The 21,408-nt window shown below is 37.0% G+C and overlaps 1 protein-coding gene and 1 long non-coding RNA gene across 8 annotated transcripts in view; both read right to left on the minus strand.

Moving 5' to 3' along the window:
• Positions 1-21,408, minus strand: part of SLC25A21 (solute carrier family 25 member 21) — a 480,180-nt gene that overhangs the window by 370,945 nt on the left and 87,827 nt on the right. The window lies entirely within an intron of this gene.
• Positions 1-21,408, minus strand: part of LOC122239588 — a 150,637-nt gene that overhangs the window by 51,229 nt on the left and 78,000 nt on the right. For 5 of the 7 annotated variants that reach the window (XR_006218810.1, XR_006218808.1, XR_006218813.1 and 2 more), the window contains one exon: positions 20,817-20,898. This is a non-coding gene — a long non-coding RNA (uncharacterized LOC122239588). Of the gene's footprint in view, positions 1-17,305; positions 17,353-20,816; positions 20,917-21,408 lie in introns of all 7 variants that reach the window. The other 2 variants (XR_006218811.1, XR_006218812.1) reach the window with 2 other exon arrangements.

The raw sequence follows: 21,408 nt of genomic DNA on the forward strand, positions 1-21,408 counted from the left end.
AGAAAGAAAGAAAGAAAGAAAGAAAGAAAGAATTGGACCACTCCTCCTCTTACCCACCTGAAAACCTTGTGAATCAGAAATTGCAGGGGTGGTTTAAGATAATCTTTGTTTATTTATTTTATTTTTTTTAATGTTTATTATTTTTGAGAGAGAGACACACAGAGAGCAAGCAGGGGAGGGCAAGAGAGAGAGGGAGACACAGAATCCGAAGCAGGCTCCAGGCTCTGAGCTGTCAGCATAGAGCCCAATGCAGGGCTCAAACCCACAGATTGTGAGATCATGACCTGAGCTGAAGTCGGCCGCTTAACCAACTGAGCCACCCAGACACCCCAATCTTTGTTCATTTTTGATCTCCATACAAGATTATAAAGCAACCATGATTAAGAACTATTACCATAACCTGCCAGGTGTCAGAGTGTTTCAACACAAAGTAACTGAATAAATCAAGTCAGTAAATCTTGCCAAGGGAAAAAAAAAAATCACAAATGAGAAAAGATTGAGAGCCATCACAGTTCACAGAGGATCCAAGAATTATTAAAATAATAATTAAAAGGTACACACTTTAGACCAATGTTCTGCAATAGATATATAATGAATTACAACCGTGAGTCATATATGTCATTTGTAATTTTCTAGTAGCCATAATAATAGCCATAATAGATTGTAATACATCTAGATTGATTACAGTAGATTGACTTTGCTCTAATTAAATCTATGATCTAATTACATCTGTGTAAAACATACTATATGATATAATTCTTTTCATAAAGCTTAAAACATTACATTAATATAATTTTTATAACTGTATAACAGAAACATGGATTGGCTGCCATACGAAATAAATAGTCCAAGAGCTATTAGGCAGGATTACTTTGCCTGTAGTGTGAAGCATATTCAAAATCATTTATATTAGTGCAAAAATACATAAGAACGGTAGAAAAACAAAGTGCACCTTAAATAAAGTTTTTCAAAAATAATATCCTCTAGAAACACTGCTTCTCCTAGTAAATTAAGCATCTTTAATGTATACTCAGGTATATGGTAAGTAGCTCCATGTAATTAACTGAGGATGTAACACAGAGCTGAGCTGCACAAAGATTCATAACAAAGAAGGCAAGTGGCAGCTGAAAGCCAGCTTTCCTTCTGCTAAGTGCAGAAGTGCCTTGGAATCTTCTGATTTATCACCCTTGAGAGGCACCTTTTTCTAAGAGAGCAAACAGTACCATATATTCTAATGGTTGTCCTGAGTCTCGGAAGCACAAGCAGGCAGCTTTATCAGAATTAATTCATTTAGGTAGAAGTAGATGGCAAATCTGGCTCGTCCTCCACATTTTCCAAGCCGAAGTCACTTCTTCCTTGCTAGTACTCAAAACTGCAAACCTGAAGTGGTAATCAAGTAGTCCCCAGATCCAAGGTAGCTTCCCACAAAAATATTAACCTGCAACTTCTACCAGTAAGAAGTTTGAGCAGCCCAGCCTCTGGGCATAAGGCAAATCAGAAGCTTAGTTTTCCAAACAAAAATCAGGTCTGCTACTTAGGTACCAGGTATGTTAAGAATATTGATCTTATTTCAGACAATAGCACAGAATATCTACCTGTTAGGCTTCTCCATCTAAAATAACTGTCCCCTAAACCCCAGTTACTATCTGTAAATTTCCCTATTTCATCTTTTTTTCATTGAATTTAGCACTATCTGAATCACTTTTTTGTGTGTGTTTACCTTTTTAATATACCTCCAGTAGCATGTAAGCTTCATGAGGAAAGGAACTTTATCATTCACCTCTTTATTCTCATTCTATGAATCAAGGCCCTCTGTAATTATTCTTTAAAATAGCTTTTTGAAAAAACATTTTAATCTCAATTCTTAATCTCAAAATATCTACTATAAAAGACTACCTGATGATGATGGGGCAGCAGGAATATGTGATGATGTGCAGGCTTGGAATAGCATGGCTGGTTCCGGGAACAACAAATAGGAAATACGATGGGTAAATGCACTCGCTTCAGTGGAAGGAGAAGGAAGAACTCATTTTCCAGCTACAGGACAGTACTAGAAATGGCCCAACATTTACAAAAGGCCTTTCCTTTAAGAGGAAGTTAATTCACTTGGCCTGAACTCCTGTGCCATGATGAGCTGTGGTTCGGTCAGGATAGGTAAGAAACAGATGGTAAGTGAAAACTGACCAATTTGAGGAAGAGTTTAATAAAGGGACTAAGGGCAGGGTTTAAGGAAATGCTTCAGTACTCTGTGATAAGTAGAGCCGAGTCCACCGTTGAACCTAAGAGGGTAGGGGAAGGCCAAGACCCTGAGAGTATAGGAACTGTGGTCTTTGTCCAATGAGCACAATCTACTGCGACCAAGCCAGAAGGGAAACATTCTGACTTCATTCTGCTTCCACCTGCCTGATCTCCCACCAGGGCCTTCCAGTGCTTCAACTGAACTGGAAGCCAGAGAACTAAGGAGCCCACTGAGCGGTACAGAAATCAGCCCCTGAGTTACAGGTTGCAGGGAAGTGGACAATGGATCCAAAGGGTACCCGGCACACCCTGTGAAATGCAAGGTGAAGAGGAGGTTTGTTTTACATCAATCACTTCATATTTCACTCAGGTTAAAACCACTGTTTGAATTATTTAAACATAAAATGATTGTCTTTACATCCGAAAAGTCAAGTTACATACTTAATAAATTTCACTTACTATGATAAAAACTGAATTCCCAACACTAAAGTATGGGGCTTTTAAAGCATTTAAATGAAGAATTAAAGAAATGTGGTTTTAATTATATTACTTGATACAGAGATGGGAGTTATCAATTATTGAAGATTGATATTATGAACTTTGGGCCTGTGGTTTCAAACATGGCAAAGCATCCAAATCACCTGAAGAATGTTTTAAACCTAAAGAGTCTAACAGGATCTACCCACTCTACCCCCCTGACTCTGATTCTTCAGGGGAAGGGCACAGGGATTATGACACACAGATTTTGAAACTAATGTTTTAGAATTTCCCTTTTAAATGTTAAATATCTTGCTTCTTTACAAAATGTTTTTATTTTTCCATGCTTGTTTTTTGTGCTGTTTCAAATTAAGTATTCATCAGAAACAATTTGTTATTCAAATTTCCAAAACCAATCAGTAAAATCATTAATAAACATAAACACTTAATAAAACACTTCTGGGAATTCTGGTTCAAGATGGCAACAAAGGAGACTCCTGAACTCGCCTCCTCTCATGGCATTAAAATTATACAGTGAAATATTTGTATCGTTAAATATCTTTATATTTAATTTTAGAACTATGATCAAATAAGAGTTAAAAGGGAAGGTTAAAATGTATGTAATGGCTATACGCTTTGACAATATAGATACAGAACAACTATTTTTTTTAAATGAAGGAAATGGGGAAAGGAAATGGGGAAAGCATGTGCAAAAATAATTTCCTTAATTGTTTTCACAATCCTTTTGGTGGTCTTAAAATACTATTTCCCACTAAAAGATACTGGGGCTTCTTGAATAAATGGCCTAATCCTAGAGTGGATTAGCATCATGGAAAAAATGTGCAAAAGGAAGCCTGAAACATTTTGCCATACTACATAACAAGGAAGCGATCAAATGCTGTTAGGGTCAGGTCTAAAGGATTCAGAAGTCAACTTGAGGAGGCTCATATTAGCCAAAGGAAAGAAAATTTGAGGATCAATTAAAAAATAATACCTGCAGTGGACTGAAGCACATCAAATAGATTTAAATCCACAAATTGATGATGATCCTTTTTTTTTAAAAAGGTCACCTTAGAATGATAAGTGTGGTAGATTAAAGATGACCACAAATTCTTTGTTATTCTTTCCATTGAAACGTGAAATCTAATTCCCTTTGATATGGGCTGGCTTTAGGGACTTGCCTAAGCAATAGAACAAAGTGGAAGTAACATTTTGGGCCTTCAAAACCTAGATCATAATAAGCCTTGCAACTTCCATCTGGTCCCCTTAGAACGCTCTTTTGGGGAGACCTGAGCTGTCCTTATAAGACAGTTCTAGTTGACAGTTGCAATGGAACCTAACCTCCAGTCATCCTTACCAAGTCAGCAGACATTTGAGCAACATATCTTGGATCTCTAAAACCATCTCATCTCTCAAATCAACTGAGTGACGTTGGTTGATGCCACATGCAGCGACAGAATCACCCATCCAAGCCCTGCCCAAAGTCCTGACCTACAAAATCATGAAATATAATAAAATGTTTTTTGTTTTATGCCACTAAGTTTTGGATAGCTTGTTATGCATCAAGAGATAACTGGAACAGATTTGTACACCTGGAAGTAGAGCTCTACAGTAACAAAAATCTAAAACATGAGACGTTGGTTTTAGGACTAGGTAGTGAGCAGAAGCTGGAAGAACCTCAAGGAGACTAGTAGACACTAGCAGTTGGGAGATTGTTGGTGAGGACTTGAAGGGCAATAAGGAAAATGCTAATGGAGTTTGGGAAAAGGGGAGCTCTTATATAGTGGCAGAAAGCTTGACAAGTTTAGGCCTTCAGAAATTTGGAAAATAGAAGAGAGATAAACTTAAAAAAAGCACTGTTCAGTTTTTTACCAGAATTAAGAGGGGAAAAAAAGATCTAGGATTTTCTATGTTTAAATAAAACTGTTTATCATCTCTACTCTCTCCCAACAAAATAGTATCCACTTAGAAACAGATCAAAGATCAAAGCCCTACAAGTAAAGCATGATCTCAGAGAGACGATGTCACTCAAAAACATATAAGGGTATCCCTAGCAGAGTGTCTAAGAATCATAGATCTTCTCTGATAGATAACCAAGACTTCAAGAATCTTAAGGGTGTGGCTCATAGATCTTTCAACTGAAAAATGGGCTTGTAAGCATTTTAAAGTTATTATTCCACAGTACCCAGTCATTCAGCTCTAGGTTGAGAAGGACATGTCTTTGGAATAAAACGTAGATGTGGGTTTTGTCGAATTAAGTAGATTATAATTTGATACACAGGAAGCCCACACATTTTTAAAAGAAATTGTATTAGTTTTGACTAAAAGACACAAAGACAATTGAAAAGGAAAAGAGAAATTTTATTCCTAAACTTCAACTAGCAGGAATCAGACTAGGAAGGTTATTCCTTTGCAAACATAGAAAGGAAATGGAAGAATGACTCAGAATGTGAAGAAAATGTAAAAGGAGGGGGGCACAGAGGACGATATCAAGAGTCACAGAAAATCATTTCCAGGGAGAAGGACTGAGCCCTAATCAAGGAATTAGTGATGTCTTCCCAGTTAGAAAGCCAAATTGCTATAAAACTTTCATAGCTATGTGCCTCCTGTTTTACCCCTTTGGGAATGGAAATGTATACTGTAGACATCTTACACCTTTTCACCACTGTATGTTAAGTGTATGGCGGGGGGGCGGGAACTGGGTGATGGATAAACTTGTTTCTGATTTACAGACCTTCAGATCAAAAGGAACATTGCTAGAGAATACTAGACCTGAGAGATCACACCCAGGGAACTCATTAGCATCTGGACCTGATTTAGATGATGTCTTGGTTCAGGCTGTTACAACAAATTACCAAAGACTGGGTGGCTTAGATAGCAAACATTTATTTCTCACAACTTTGGAGGGTAGGAAGTCCAAGATCAAGATGCTGACAGATCTGGTTCTGGTGAGAACCCACTTCATGGTTTGCAGAGATGGCCATCTTCTCTCTGTCATCACATGGCAGAGAGCAGAAAGAGAGGACACACGTTCTCTAGTGTCTCTTCTTATAAAGGCACTAATCCCATTCATGAGGGCTCCACCCTCATGACCTAATTACCTCCCAAAGGCTCCACCTCCTAATACCGTCACATTGGGGTTAGGATTTCAACATATGAACTCCGGGAAGACACAAACATTCAGTCGATAGTAGATGAATATTACACATTAGGAAGATGCCATAATGAGATTAGAGTTTGGGAGAACTGAGAAGGAGAAAACTATATTTTGCACTTAGTAGTAATATAGGACTGTAAACACTTTGTGACAGAGGGCAACCTGAAGTAGGTTATATGTAGCCAGAAGTTATTCACTGCTCATTCCACTGAAATCTTGTTTCTTTCCCTTTGAATCTGGGCTGCCTTTAGTGGCTTGCTTGACCAAAGAATACAGTAGAATTCTGTAAATTCTTAAAACTTTGAAGACTTGAAGCTTCCACCTGGCCCTTTTGAAACATTCTTTCTAGTAGATCTGATCTGTCATACGTGGAAATCTAACTACTCTGAGACCTTTCTGCTGGACAGTCAAGGGTTAGGAAGGATCTCCAGGTGACATTCCTAGCTGAGCCTCGCCTTTCAAACATCCCCATCAATGCACCAGACATGTGAATGACATCCAGAGTTGTAGACCAGAGGCAAAGATTCCTATCTCACTCCAATCTTTAAAAGATTAGGTAATGGCCTAAGAGAAGACACTGTGAAACTTCACAAGTATTATAAATTCTATAAAATAGTATACTCAATCTGTACACCCATAAAATGACACACACACACACCCTTTCATAATTTACACATTCTCTAAAGTCTGTGAAATGACTCATACCCTTTCCCGTCAGGTTCACACACGATGGACCTGCTGCAGTTTTCTTCCTTACATTCTGGCCACCCTGCTGTGCACTGACCTCCAACTACAGACTTGGAGTCTGTAACCAGGTCAGCACTAAGGGATTATTTATTTTTACATACAAGGGGCAAGCGTTCATCTATAACCATCACACCTTTCCAGACCATCAGGCTTCTCTCTCCCCTATATAAACTTCTAAAAATCTTTATCTGGACATGGTAATGATTTTAATCCTGGGTCCATAAAGACTTGAAACACTTTTAAAATCTTCTCATTGTCCTTCCCTGGAAACTTAAAGTTAAATAAATTTCCACACACTGAGAATTGGATTTCTGGTAAACCACATCTCAAGAGAAAGTCAAATGTCATTGTAGATGTCAATTTCTTATTTTTTACTTGAAATTTAATGTAAGTCCTCCTCTAAATTTTTACCATGATAGTTAAAGTAATGCAGTATCACTCTCTCCTATTTGGGTTTAGAACTTTCAAATATGTGTACATGGCTACAATAACCTTTCTTTACTCACAGCCTTTCCCTAACTATTTTTAGCTTTTGCAGTCTTGACATTCCTCACCCCAGCTCATTTTTTTGGAAACAATTTTGTTTTGCTTTCATCTGTGATACAATGACAGTTGGAACGTAAAGTGGTATTCCAGGTGGGTCCTGAGTTCCTTGTCTTCTATATAGTATATTTTTCCTCTGGCCAATCAATTTTATGATAAATTTAAGTTAGGAAAATTTTAGCAAGTTCAGCTATAAAAAGAACAAATATAGTTATAAATGGTGAACTGTGCAATTTCCTTTGGTTTTTCTAGCCCCTTTTCATATCCTCAACCAAAAAGTTACTGGATCTGAAAATCTTGTGAAATTCTTCCAGTTTAAATCAACAACATTTAGCAACAATAATATAGCAATTATTTAAAAATAAAAGGCTTATAGCATTAATTCATTCTAGTGAATACTTATGTACAATTAGAAGTAAACCCAATCTTATTCTCCTTTTTTCTCTACTGATGAATTACACTGTTGTCACTTTTCATTTTATTATGCTAACTTGAGTTTACATTCAACTAAAAGCTTTCCTGGGGCACCTGGGTAGCTCAGTTGGTTGACCTCTGACTTTGGTTCAGATCATGATCTCAGGGTTCCGTGGGTTTGAGCCCTGTGTCAGGCTCTGGGCTGACAGCTCAGAGCCTGGAGCCTGCTTCAGATTCTGTGTCTCCCTTTCTCTCTGCCCTTTCCCCACTCATTCTCATTCTCATCCTCTCTCTCTCTCTCAATCTCTCTCAAAAATAAACATTAAAAAAATAAATAAAAGCTTTCCCTTGGTACAATATTTTATTCCTGGATTTTTAGCTCTGTCTTGTCTGTGGATGCTGCCTTCAGTATTTTGAGCATATTTTCATTTTAACAACAGATGAATGTTATGACCTAGAACACTAACATCTTAACCAATTAACATTGAGAACTCAGATAATCAGACAACCTTTAGCCAAACCTCATAGTGCCTGGAATGGTCTGCATTTTTATGTTTGGCAAATGAACAGCTTTCTACCCATGCAGCAATGATCATATCCGTGCAATTTGAATTTGGAATGTGTTCCTGAGATCCTATAGCCAGAGCTTTCCCAAACTCAAATCACAGTGGAATTACAGTCTATTCAACCAAAACTTTCAAAATTTTATTAAATAATTTGGAGAATGAGTGAAGCATATCAATGGCACATTATTCTCCATACTTACTAAAATATTCAAACAATTCAATCAAATCTTTTAAAATCAACTCTGCAAATATTTATTAAATGCTAGAAATTTAATGATGAAAAACATAAATCTATACTACCTAACAAAGAAAGTCCTTACATCTCAACTACCATAAGGGTGATTCTAACTTTTTGGTAGACTTTAAGTTCATGAAGATACAAGTCATTTGACTAACTTATGTATGCTTTGTTAAAGTAGACCTTTAGTGGCAATCTTTGTTTTATATCACTTCTATGAAATAATATGAAATCATAAAGGCTTCTCAATATTTCTTTGGGTCCAGGCCTGTCAGATATGATAGTCAATAACTTTATAAATGTTACTTTTCCCCCATGAATTTTAATGTTCTCAGCTATAAAATGAAGGGATTAAACCAGATGATGGAAACCAGATGATATCTAAGGCCTCTTCCGGTTTTAGGGTACATGGATTCCACTGTCACCAGTAGGAAAGAACATTATCAGGTCTAGATGGATGTTGCTTTGATATACACAGTAACAATATCTGAAGTCCTGACTGGATTTGGGGACACTAGGGCTTAAAGGCCACAGCAAGGTCTTTTCAGGGCCTGTCACATTTGCAGTCAAGTTCTACTGAAGCTGATAATTATTCTGGGAGACCAATGCTTTTCCACTCAGAGAAATGTACAAACTGGCACCAGTTGTTCTGCTCCTGAGAGTCTTGCTTGGTCTTACACTCTTGGATCAGATAAATGTGAATGGTACCTGAACTAGCGGTGACCCCTTACCTCTCCTTCAAATTATTGTCTCAAGCAGTCTTCTCTCCAAAAAGGTTAAACATTTCCTTGAAGCTTTCCATTATCTCTCCAGATAAGAGCCCCTTCCACCCTGGTCACTATTCTAACTTGACTGCATCTGTGGTTATGCTCATACTATTATAATTATCTTCTCATATGTTAATTCATGAATTTCTTCAGGGTAAGAATCATGTCTTATTTATCTGTGTACCTAACACAAGAGCCTACCACATAGGAGACCCTGAAACAGCAGTAATAGCCAACATTTACAGAGTATTCACTAAGTGGCAGGCACTTTATAAATAACAGCTTTAACCCTTATACCAACTGCATGAAGTATTAAATGTCACTATCAGCATTTTATAGATGAAGAAACACGAGTCCAAAGTTTCAGTAACTTGTCTGTGGTTACATTCAACTAGACAGTGAAAGAGTAAGAACATGAATCCAAAGAGTCTGGCTCCAGAGTCTGTACTATCAACTACTATGCATTGGTTAATTATCATGAGATAGCACCTTTTAATATGTTACTTTTAATGTTATGTTAATATGTTAATATCTTACTGTGACATATATCCTCAGATTATTCTCCCTCTCCTTCTGAGAAAAAGCATGTTGTTTCTAGAGTGGGCCTCCAGATAACACATGGAGTTATATAAAGTAGAACTGTACTTTTAAAAATAGCGATAATTCCATTTGGGAGAGATTAACTGAAACAAACAAGCAAGCAAACAAGCGAAAAAACAAAACGTGAGGAATAGATTTTTTTGTGTTCACTACTGGGAGAAAATGACCACAAAGGCACACCTGCAAGCATCATCTTCTATTATGGAATTCTTCATAGAATAGACAAGTACAAATATGGTCCTGTGTAGATGCAATCCGGCATCTGAAATGCCATCTTCTAATACTGCCATCCCAAGCTATGGCCATTAGCTAGTCTGAGATGGCCAGGAGAGGACATTGGTGGAGTGGGTATAAAAACTAGAGGAGCACCAAGAAACAGTCTGGATCCAAATTTGGGCAACACCTAGCAAGAGCCATACCAGCGAGGTCTAAGTATTAGTTATAAACTGAAGTGCTTTGAAGGGGATCAGGCAGCTAATGGGACTGAAGGATATCTTGTTAGGAAAACATTTACAAATACTGGGATAAAAGTAATACTTCATTTCTCTCTTAACTCTACTACATATTTTTAAAAATAATAACCATGAGAAAAAATAGGACATGGTGCAAACTACAAAGAACTAAAAAGAGAGACTGATAACACTGTTCCAGGCATTGGTTGCCAAATCTCAATTTTTCACGGGACATCAGAAATCCAGACTTTAATGTGAAATCTTCCAATTTTTAAAATATTAGCAATTGATTCAGTTAAAAGCACACACACAATGTAAATAAACCCTAGATGTGGCAAGCAAAACATAGCTGCAGGTCAGATTTGGCCCACGACCCACCAGTTTGCAGCCTTGGAAGACAGGCTTCAAGTTCCCCAACATTTAGAAAACAGGAAACAATTACATGGGCAAACATGATTACTTGTGGTCAGAAGTAAAAACAGAGAGTAGAATTCAGCAAGTTAGACAAGGTGAGGAAAAGCAAAGGATTCTGGAGGTGAAAGCAGGAGAGAGCCCAGAAACCAGGAAGTTCAGTGGGTTAAGACAATGGTACCAGAAAACAAAACCACAAAGAGCAGCCTAATGCAGGAGTTTTGCCTACTAGAGCCATTACTTCTTACTGTAGCTTCTCACTGAAGCTGGTAGTGGGTGGTGGCCATCCTTGGAACCACGGTACACTCAAGGAAGTGAATGCAGGCGGCTGGAAAGAGAAAGCCCTCTTCTCTGCAGGTGTGCTCTGATCCCTGCTGGAACAAAGACAGTCCAGCTGGGATTCCAGGGAGCTTCTAATGATAAGGGCCCCTGAACTTTCCATTCTAAATAGGAAGCACACCTCAGAGACAAGGAGGTTAAGCCCTCCTATATTTCAGAGTCTCTCCTGTCTGCCAGGGCTCCTCAACTGTTCCACAAATAAAGCACATTTTGCTATGACACCAATGAACAGCACCCGTCCCAAGCAACAACATTTGGGCTGATTCCTCAAATGTCAGTTTGTACAATCTGCCCTCTTTCTTGTAGACCACCCAGTCTTCTTATAATGATTCTACATTGTCTCATTTATTTTCTTCATGGCAGCAGAGATCCCAATTTCCTTAGTTAAATTTCATTCCCTCCCTTATGTAACTGCTGATTTATTTGTAATTCCCTGGCTCTCTATTAGTCAGCTCGGGACTTTTTTTTCTCTCTAATCAGCTGAGAAATATAGTAGAATTGATAAACACTATTTTTCTACTCAGAAAAGCGAGGAACAAAAATAAAATATGGAAAGAAAAAATTAAGTATAAAGAGATTAGAAGGAAAAGAAAACACAGCAGATGCTACACATAGGTAGCTCATAGTTCTGAGTGTCCTTGTCACTGAATGTAGTGAAAGACATGGACAAGAAAACAGTCTTCATGAATTTAGCCTAGCATTTGGTGTAGCCCATGTTATTGCATTATTGTAATGAAAAACACATCAGAATATGTCTAGACACATGACATACTCCTGGTAGAGAGTTCTCTGCACTTCAAAAAATTGTGGTTCAATTTCCTTCTGGGAAACGCTCCAATGGCAACATTTCAGGTTCTTGAAAGGCTCTTCAGAATGACCGCCTAAGGGAAGGCCACCTCCAAAAGAAGACTTAAAGCACCAGGGCACTGCAAGGGCTGGCAGACCTTTCCATGGGAAAATGGTCCGAACAGCATGGCCCCCCTGTAGAAACCCGATGTACAATAATCCACTGATAGGCTTTCCTATGTACAGAGTAGCTGTGACAGTCTAAATAAAACACTGAAAAGAACCTATAAACAGAACAGAAGTAATGAAATACTTTGTTTTGGTGATTCTTTAGTTTTAACTACATATGGATTAAACAAATCCAATTGGTATAACTTACACCAATGTGTTGATTTAAACCAAATTCTATAGGCATTGGAAGTCAGGAAAGGAAACCAACACCACATCCCCATGGTACATTACCTAGTATAGGGTAAATGATGCTGTGCCTCTGTTCTTGCAGAAGAGTCATGAGAAGAATAAATCCTAAACTGCAGCCATCATGCTTAGATTGTATTTCTGGCTGGGCCACTCCCAGACTTAAATCTCTAAATGCCTGAAGTTGGGCAAACCACATGATCTCCTCTCATACGTGTATAAAACAAAGATTACAAAACAAAACAAAAGGACCCTAATTTAATCCAACTTCTAGAATTCTCTGAGATTTTATCACATTTGGAAAAGGATGATTTATGAGGTGTGGGGATGCTCTCTGTCTAGACTCAGCAAGTCGACAAGTATTTCTTAAGTGTATAACCAGTACCACAACTAGATCAATGGCCCACCAGGGTGAACACAATAGTCTTTAGGAAGCCAACAGTCAATACTGGGACAGAGAAGTAACCCTTAGAAAATAATTAAGGAGCATGCCAAAATTGAATATAATTAAATGCACAATGTTGAGGGTTCAGATAATCTATGGAGTTTGGTCAATGGCCTAGAGTAATAGAGAAGATATCTTAGCAGAGGTGGAATTGTAGTTGGGCCTTGAACCCTGAGTAGACACAGCAAAAGGCATACTGGAATCATTACAACCTGAAACATTACAACAAAAGCACAAATTGGGGGACGTGTTTTGGAGGGAGACCCAAGAGCAGCAATTACTGTGAATTTGGGGACACTTCAACTTGATTGGCACTTATTGAAAAGGGGAAGTCAGGTGAGTAAAGCAAGAAGCAGCCAAATTCTGAAGTCTTAAAAGCCTACCTGGTGGAAGTAAAACCTCTGTCCAAAAGATTTAGTCCTCGTTGTAATAGCTAACCCAAAAGAAGTTCATTTGCCCTAAAGAGCAGCGTTAAGTATTGCTCAAAGTACACAACGGTCCCACACAACAATCAAATCTTATGACCAGAATGCAAACTAAAGAAGACCTTTCCTGAAACACCTCCAATTTTACCACTGAGTGTTACCATACACCTTTTCTAATGCTGCAGCTGGTTCAATTATTCCTTTTATCTGGATCCTCCTTTCTAGCCTATGTCTTGGAACAGCTGTGAATGATAAATCCCCCAAATTCCAAATTTGCTTCTGTTTGGCTAGGCAAACCAGAGAGCATCCCTTCAGGACTCACAGTAATTCTACCACCATTGCTACTACCATCACCAACACCCCATTCTGTGAATTAATCTGGTGTGTCCCCTGACCTATATACTGCACTAGTCACTCTGTCCCTTAGCCTAGCTCAATTCCATGTTGACAAGAAAGTTCCATCAAGAACAAATAGTTATTAGACTACTACCACATGGCAGCCACTGCACTAAGCACTGAAAACACAAAGGCAAATAAGACACATCAGCTCTCAAAGAGTACAGTCCATTGGAAAGTTGGATCTGTTTTCATTCTTTCATCTGACAAACATCTGTTATGGGCCTATTACATACCATCCATAATACTGGGTCCTAAGGATACAAAAAATGAGTAAGGTATGGTATCTACTCTCCAGGAACTTATGGTCTTTTTGGAAGAGAGAGACAGAAACACAAAACAAGCCAACCATGTAACAAACAATATATTTACTGGGGAAAACTAGAAAAAGAGAATAACCTATTGTACCTTGGGGGAGGGATTTGTTCAGGAAAGTCTTCATAGAGGAAGTGACACTTGAACTGAGATATGAAAGCTAAGTGGGTATTTGAGAGACAGAGCAGGTAGAGAAAAACACTAAATGTAGAGATTATAGCATGCGGGAATATGGAAGCCCAGGTTATTCAGACTACTCTTCTCAATGCAAACAACAATACTGGATAATGTACAAAAACATCTTAAAAACATTAAAAAACTGAGAAGAAATTATGGAACAACGAGGCTAAAATCTAAGTGAAGCAGTAGCTTAGGGAGGTGAGCAGGGCTCTGCAATTGTTTTTGTTCCAGGACATCTGTCTGTTAGGTAACTTTGAGTTTTCATTTGTAGACTTCTCAGGGTGAGAGAAAACAAAATTAAAGCTCAGGTCCTGTAAGGTGGGAAGACAAATTGAAAAGATTCCTACATTAAACTCTTTCTCCAAAGGGCAACAGACTCAGAGAAAGGGTGATCTAAAAGTAAACTCACTCTATCCTATCCTCTACCCACCCCACAGGACTGTAAGAAAATGTGTCATTTTCTGAGCAGATTAGCAGGAATAGTCCCTGAGAAACTGTAACTATAAATGGCCTTTGAGTGAATCTGAAGACCAAATTCACATCACTGGAAAAAAGGTACCATGAAGCAAGAACCAGCAGAAACAGTGAAATGCAGAAGATCTTCAAAGGCTTAAGATATCAAATCATTAGACATATATTATAAAACAGTTATTCTTAGCATATTTAAAGAAATAAAGAAAAAAATGGGATAAAATTTAAAAGGAAAAGGAAAATATCAAAATGTACCCTTAGCAAATTTGAAAAGGAATCAAATAGATCTTCTGAAATTGAAAAATGAAATTAATTTTAAACAAATAGTTTTTGCAACAATTATAGTAAAGATTAGAGCAGACAGGAATCATCACTGAATGACAAATCTAGGGGGACAATTTTATGAGAAGCAGGAAATTTGAGTTTATTGTCTTTGTCTATTTGTTTTTGCATGTACAGTTAACCTATTTTACCTGATTTTGTTATCTTCTATATACATAGAATATTTTTTATTGAGGCAAAAACACTTAACATGAGATTTACCCTCTTCACAAAATTTTAAGTTTACAATACAATATTGTTAGCTGTAGGCACGATGTGGTACAGCGGATCTTTAGAACTTACTCATCTTAAGTAACTGAAACTTTATACCAACTGACAAATTCCCCATTTCCCCCTCCCAGGAGAAAGAAATTTGTATGACTTAAAGTGTTACTCCATAAACTTGCTTGTTAGTTGCAAGAGAAGAAAAAAAAGTAATTAAACAGAAGAGAAATTGGATAAATTGATTGATCAAAATTAATATCACCACCTCCAGATGTGATACTCTAAGAAGGAAACAGCATCATTGATGCAGAATTCTGCCAAGAATGTGTAAGTTGGATCTAATCATGAGGAAACATCAGACCCCAAGTTAGGAATATTCTAATTTTAAAAGTCGAGTATGAAGGCTATGGTCTTCCAGGATGTATAGGTAATAAATAAACAAAGAAAACTATAGAAGTGTTCCAGATTAAAAGAGTTTTATGAGACATGACAACTAAATGTAGATACTGTACTGGAGGAGAAAAAAATGCTATAAAAGACATTACTGAGTCAACAGAAAAATTGAATTTGGCAGGATATTAGATAAAAGCACAGTACCAATACTTTCTAATTGTTAGATTTAAATTCATCCCATAAAAATTTATTGAAATTGATAACTTTCCTGTAATTACATGAAAATAACCTTATTCTTCAGAAATAAACACTAAAGTACTCAGGGGTAAAGGACCATGATGTACATCATTTACCCACAAAATCTTCAGAAAAAAGTTATTTACATATATACAAATATATATGTGTGTGTGTGTGTGTGTGTAATATATGTATATGTATATGTATATGTATATGTATATGTATATGTATATGTATATGTATATATACTACACACACACACACATATATATAAATTACTACATACAATTTATGTAAGTATATAAAGTTATACATAGAAAGGGAGAGAGCACAAATGATAAAGCAGATGGAGTGCAATTTTGGTAATAGGTATATCCGGGCAAAGAGTATACAAGTATTCTTTGTACTGTTTTTATTTTTGCAACTTATCCATAAGTTCTAAATGTTTGAAGTTATTTCCAAATAGAAAGGCTAAAAGATAACCTCAATGAACGGATTCAACATCAATCTAGACATAGATGAGGGTAAAACTAGTACGCTAGAAAATAGGGAAGAAGAAATTATTCATAATGCAGCATAGTGGAGAAATATGGAAATATAGAAGAGAGGTTAGAATATATAAGCTGAAGAATGAAGGCTAACTATGTTTAATTAGAGTTCGAGGAGAAGAGGAGAAAAATAATGAGGCAGGAACAGGGACAAAATCTGAAGTAATGACTAACATTTTTTTAGAACTGAAAAAAAGACACCAAAACAAATTCATAAATCACAATGAATCTTCAGCAGGCAAATAAAATGAAATGCACATAAAGAAACAGTATAGTAAAACTGCATTACACCAAAGACAAATGAAAAAAGCTAGAGGAAAAAAAAGGACAGATTACTTGCATAGCAGCAGTTTGACAGCTGACAAAAACAACAATGAAAGCCAAAAGACAGTGGAATTACAATTTCAATGTGCTGAGAGAAAAATGGCAGCCTAGAATTCTATACCCAGCCAAAGTATCTTTGTTATAAAGATGTTTTGAGGCAAAGAAAGAGATTTTTCTTCCAGTAGACCCTAACTAAAAAAATTTCAAAAGGACATACAATCTGAGGAAAGCAATCTGAGAGAGGAAGGTCTGAGATGGAAGAAGGAATAACAAGCAAAAGGAGTGCTAAATACATGAAAGGAAAGCATGAACAAAGGCACAGAAGCAGGAAATAGTCTGGTATGTCTAGAGAATTACCAGAAGCTTGGGTGTGGGTTGGTGGAGCAGAGAGTTAATCTCTCAACTTTATCAAATACAAATCCTATCAGTAAAAAATTAAACTAAGTATGTGCTCGGAATACATGTAAAGCATAGTGAATATAATTATAAATGATATGAAATATAGTTAAATATAATTAAAATTAAAGAAGGATGGGATTAAAAATATATGAATAGGACTTCTGACAGTTTCTTCCCACATTCTAAAAGACTATATATAACTAGTGGTTGGCAAACTGACATGCAGGCCAAATCTGGCTGACCACCTGTTTTTGAAAATAAAGTCCTAGTGGAACACAGTCATTCTCATTTGTTTAAATATCACCTATAACTGCTTGCATGCTATAGCAATAGTTAAGTAGTTTTGGCATATAAATTTAAAATATTTGCTATTTGGTGCCTTACAGAAGAAATCTCCAGCCCCTGAGTTTGAACATGGGTAGGCACAGGAGTATAAAGGGCTCATAAGTCACCACATTGTAGACATGAACATACCGGCAATGGGGAGTCCTCAAAGGATTTTCCACAGGAGAAAGGTCACTCTGATAGCCGTGTGGTAATTGGAATAGAGGAGAGAAGCCTAAGGAAGGGGAGACATTTTTTTGGTCATGCTTTCTTTGAAAATGCTTTCTTGGGGCACCTGGGTGGCTCAGTCGGTTAAGCGTCCGACTTCAGCTCAGGTCACGATCTCGCAGTCCGTGAGTTCGAGCCCCGTGTCAGGCTCTGGGCTGACGGCTCAGAGCCTGGAGCCTGCTTCCGATTCTGTGTCTCCCTCTCTCTCTGCCCCTCCCCCGTTCATGCTCTGTCTCTCTCTGTCTCATAAATAAACGTTAAAAAAAAATTTTAAAAAGAAACTGCTTTCTTTGTTTATAATGTAGGAGAGATAATTCACAGAGTTCTCTGTGGGCCAAATGAAATAATGTGTAGTAAAGTGTTTCTTAAACTAAAAAAGCACTATAAGAAATTAAGGTATGATTTACTTGCAGTAGATTTTCATTAAATGAATGTTTTAGTAAGTGTTATAGAGTTGAGCCTTGAACAACACAAGGAATAGAAGTGTCAACCCTTGCATACAGTCAAAAATCCATGTATAACTTTTTATTTCTCAAATCTTAACTAATAATAGCCCACTGTTGATTGGAAAACCTCACCAATAACATGAACAGTCAATTAGCAGATATTTTGTATATGTATTATGTACTATTTTCTCTCTTAAGTTTATTTATTTATTTTGACAGGGACAGAGATAGTGCAAGTTGGGGAGGGGCAGAGGAAGAGGAAGAAAGAGAGAGAGAGAGAGAGAGAGAGAGAGAGAGAGAATGAATCCCAAGCAGACTCCAAGCTGCTAGCACAGAGCTTGATGCAGGGCTCGAACTCCCAAAACCGTGAGATCATGATCTGAGCCGAAATCAAGAGTCACTCAACCAACTGAGCCACCCAGGTACCCCTGTACTATGTTCTTACAGTAAAGTAAGCTAGGAAAAAGAAAATGTTATTAAGAAAATCATAAAGAAGAGAAAATACATTTACAGTACTGTACTATATTTATCAAAAAAATTCAGACATAAGTGGATCTGAGTAGTTCAAACCTGTGTTGTTCAAAGGTCAACTGTATATTCTGCTCTCTCAGTTTTGAGAGCATTCTTTCATATTACTACATTTTGTATGACTGCATCATATAGCTATACTGAAATCATTTAGTATCAAAATTTAAATGTAACTTAATTGTGTTAATTGATTTAAACCAATTTAGTAACTTGCCTGGAAAAAATGCTTCCAGATGTTCATATTCAGTGTAATTTATTTGCCTGTTTAGTTACAAAAAGGTGGTCCTCAACTGAAAAAATGTATTGCATAGGCATTGACTTTTTATTGACACCTAAAATGTACATCCCATGTAAAAGACCTAAGAATAAAAGACATAAGAAGGCCATGAAGAAATTTTATGGCAGAAAAAGATCTGGAAGCATAATCTTACATTTTCTTATAATTCTTGAGACTTCCAAACCATTAGGAACTAAATACAACAATTCAAGTCTTCTTTAAAAAAACAACAACAACAACAACAAAAAAACCCAAAAAAACCTTAAGGTACGTCTCTTATTACTACTTATGATACTTAAAAATACAATCATATTAGTTGATTCTTTTTCAGAATCAGGGACATGGTTTTCAAGAGCACCCATCTGTATCCACCACCTCATTAGATAAAATGTTGAGAGCATTACTTGGTTGTGATGCATTATAGAGAATCTGTGGCAATAAAAGATTATGCCCTCACAATTTGTGAGTGCCTCTGTCCCTTGTGTGTGTACAAATATGTGCTTATGAACACATGTGGAGATGTCCTTTTAAAACATGCCAGAAAATTTGTGAAAGAAAAAATATATTATTATCATCAGTGAAGATAGAAGGTGAGAAACAGTACCACATGCATCCTAATAGAACTGCAGGCTATTTTAATTTAAATTAGTTTCAGCCTTCTTCGTTGAAAACAGAAGTAAATCATGTAAGGAACTAATTCATACTGGGAGAGACAACAAAGAATGCCAATAAAACTTATTTGTAAAAAAAAAATTACTACAAAAATATTTCTACCACATTTCCAGTTTTGTTTTAAATAAAAGAATAGAGGCCCTCTTCCAGGAACATTTTAAAAGGATATAGCTTAAAGGAAACTTTTATTTCTTTTTTTATATATATATGGCTGGGTCTCATTTATTATGCATTAATTGCAGACAAAACCATGGTTCTCTGCACAAAAACAATTTGACACAAGCAACATGGTGGTCTATGAAACAGAAAGGTTACATGACCCCTAATTCTGATTGTGTCCAACATATGCACCTTATTGTTTGCTCCTCTGATAACAAAGATCAGATGCTTCAAATACAAAGTACACTCTTTAAGAAGCATCCCATCACCAATGCCCCAGGAATTCACAGGCAGTTATTTTATTTACATGGCTTTGAACTTGGATAATTTGGCGAGTCCAGTTTTTTCCACATTTTGGCGCTTGTCTTATCTGCCTAACCAGACTCCAATATATATCCTGCTCACGACCCATTCACCACAATAATCCTTCTTTGATGGGCATACCGAGGCACATTTGATGGAAGAGTATGTCTGATCTCCTTCAAGAGTTGTGAACATGCCCCCAAATGTTATCATTTCCCTAACCCATTACTGGTGAACTTATGTAAACTTTTAATAAATCTATTTATATTTTCAATCTGCACCACATCCTGGATAATGCATTCCACAAGTTTCTATTCATTTTAGACCTCTTTTAAGCTTCTGAGAATGCTGTGAGTTCTAGTATACCAGGATTCAATAAATAAGAGAGCATAGCTTTCACAGTTTTATAGATGTTAACCATATCTCCTTTTACAGCCTCCTTCCTTTATAATTAGAGCCCTTTTCTCTTTATGCTACACTCATAAAAATATTTAATTAGTGAATACACCAATTTAAGTCAATGAATCAATGTAGAAATATATTCTTTTGCCCATATTAGCTAACTTTCTCTGGACCCTCTCACTTTATCTGTCTGTCTGTCTATCTATCTATCTATCTATCCATCTAGAGAGTGCAAGTCGGGGAGAAGAGCAGTGGGAGAGAGAAAGAGATAATCTTAAGCAGACTCCAGGCTCAGTGAGGAGCCTGACGCAGGCTCAATCCCATAACCCTGGGATCATGACTTGAGCTGAAATCAAGAGTCGGACACTCAACCAACTGAACCAACCATGCCCCTAGAACCTTTCACTTTAATCATGTCTTCATTGAGGATTGCTGACCAGAACTGCACACCATGTTCCTGGTGTAGTGCATAATGAGGTACAAAGAGTGTTTATTATAAAACAATTTATAAGCAAGGCTGGAAATGATTAAGATACTTGTGAAATCACCACATACACTGGTCTCAAGAAGAGCTTTGGTGGAAACAGTGCTTGCCAGTAAAGATAGGGTGTAGAGGAAAGAGGTAAGCTACCCTTATCAGATTCACCTCTTAATCCTGGGCTGCCTTCCTCACTGGACAAGCTGTCACATCAGTCTTTCCAGGGGAAGGCCTCTTCCAAAAAAAGGCTCTGAAATATCAAGAGTTTCTATGAAAGTAGAATTTTGAAATAATTTTATAAGACAGGCTAAAGTACAGTGACCATACAAACAGTAAAGAAGAAAGAGGCTAGGATATTTGTCTGTTGTGCTCATATTAAGCCACATTCCAAAGTGATTACCCATTTATAAAACATCCAATAGATCTTCAAGGGCATAAATCCCCCAGAAAGCTAATTCAGAAGGTTTCTTGGCAAGTACAGAGTAAAAGCAAAGATGTTTACATGGTATTGATAAAAATAAAAAATATGCTAAATTAATCCTACTTCAGAATATATCAGTGTCACTGGCCAGACAACATGTGTCCATCAGATACTATTTTTCAAATAAACAGTTATAAGTTATCAATTTCCAATTCCTCTTCTTGTATAAACTCTATGTAGGCAATTCCTTTTCAATTACTTTATAGGCAAGAAGGTAAATGCCTGGGTCATATGCAGCCATTATTCAATTCCCCTATCCATTAAAGACTTTGTAAATGG

This window comes from Panthera tigris, chromosome B3 (assembly GCF_018350195.1).
Source record: "Panthera tigris isolate Pti1 chromosome B3, P.tigris_Pti1_mat1.1, whole genome shotgun sequence".
NCBI classification, from domain to species: domain Eukaryota; kingdom Metazoa; phylum Chordata; class Mammalia; order Carnivora; family Felidae; genus Panthera; species Panthera tigris.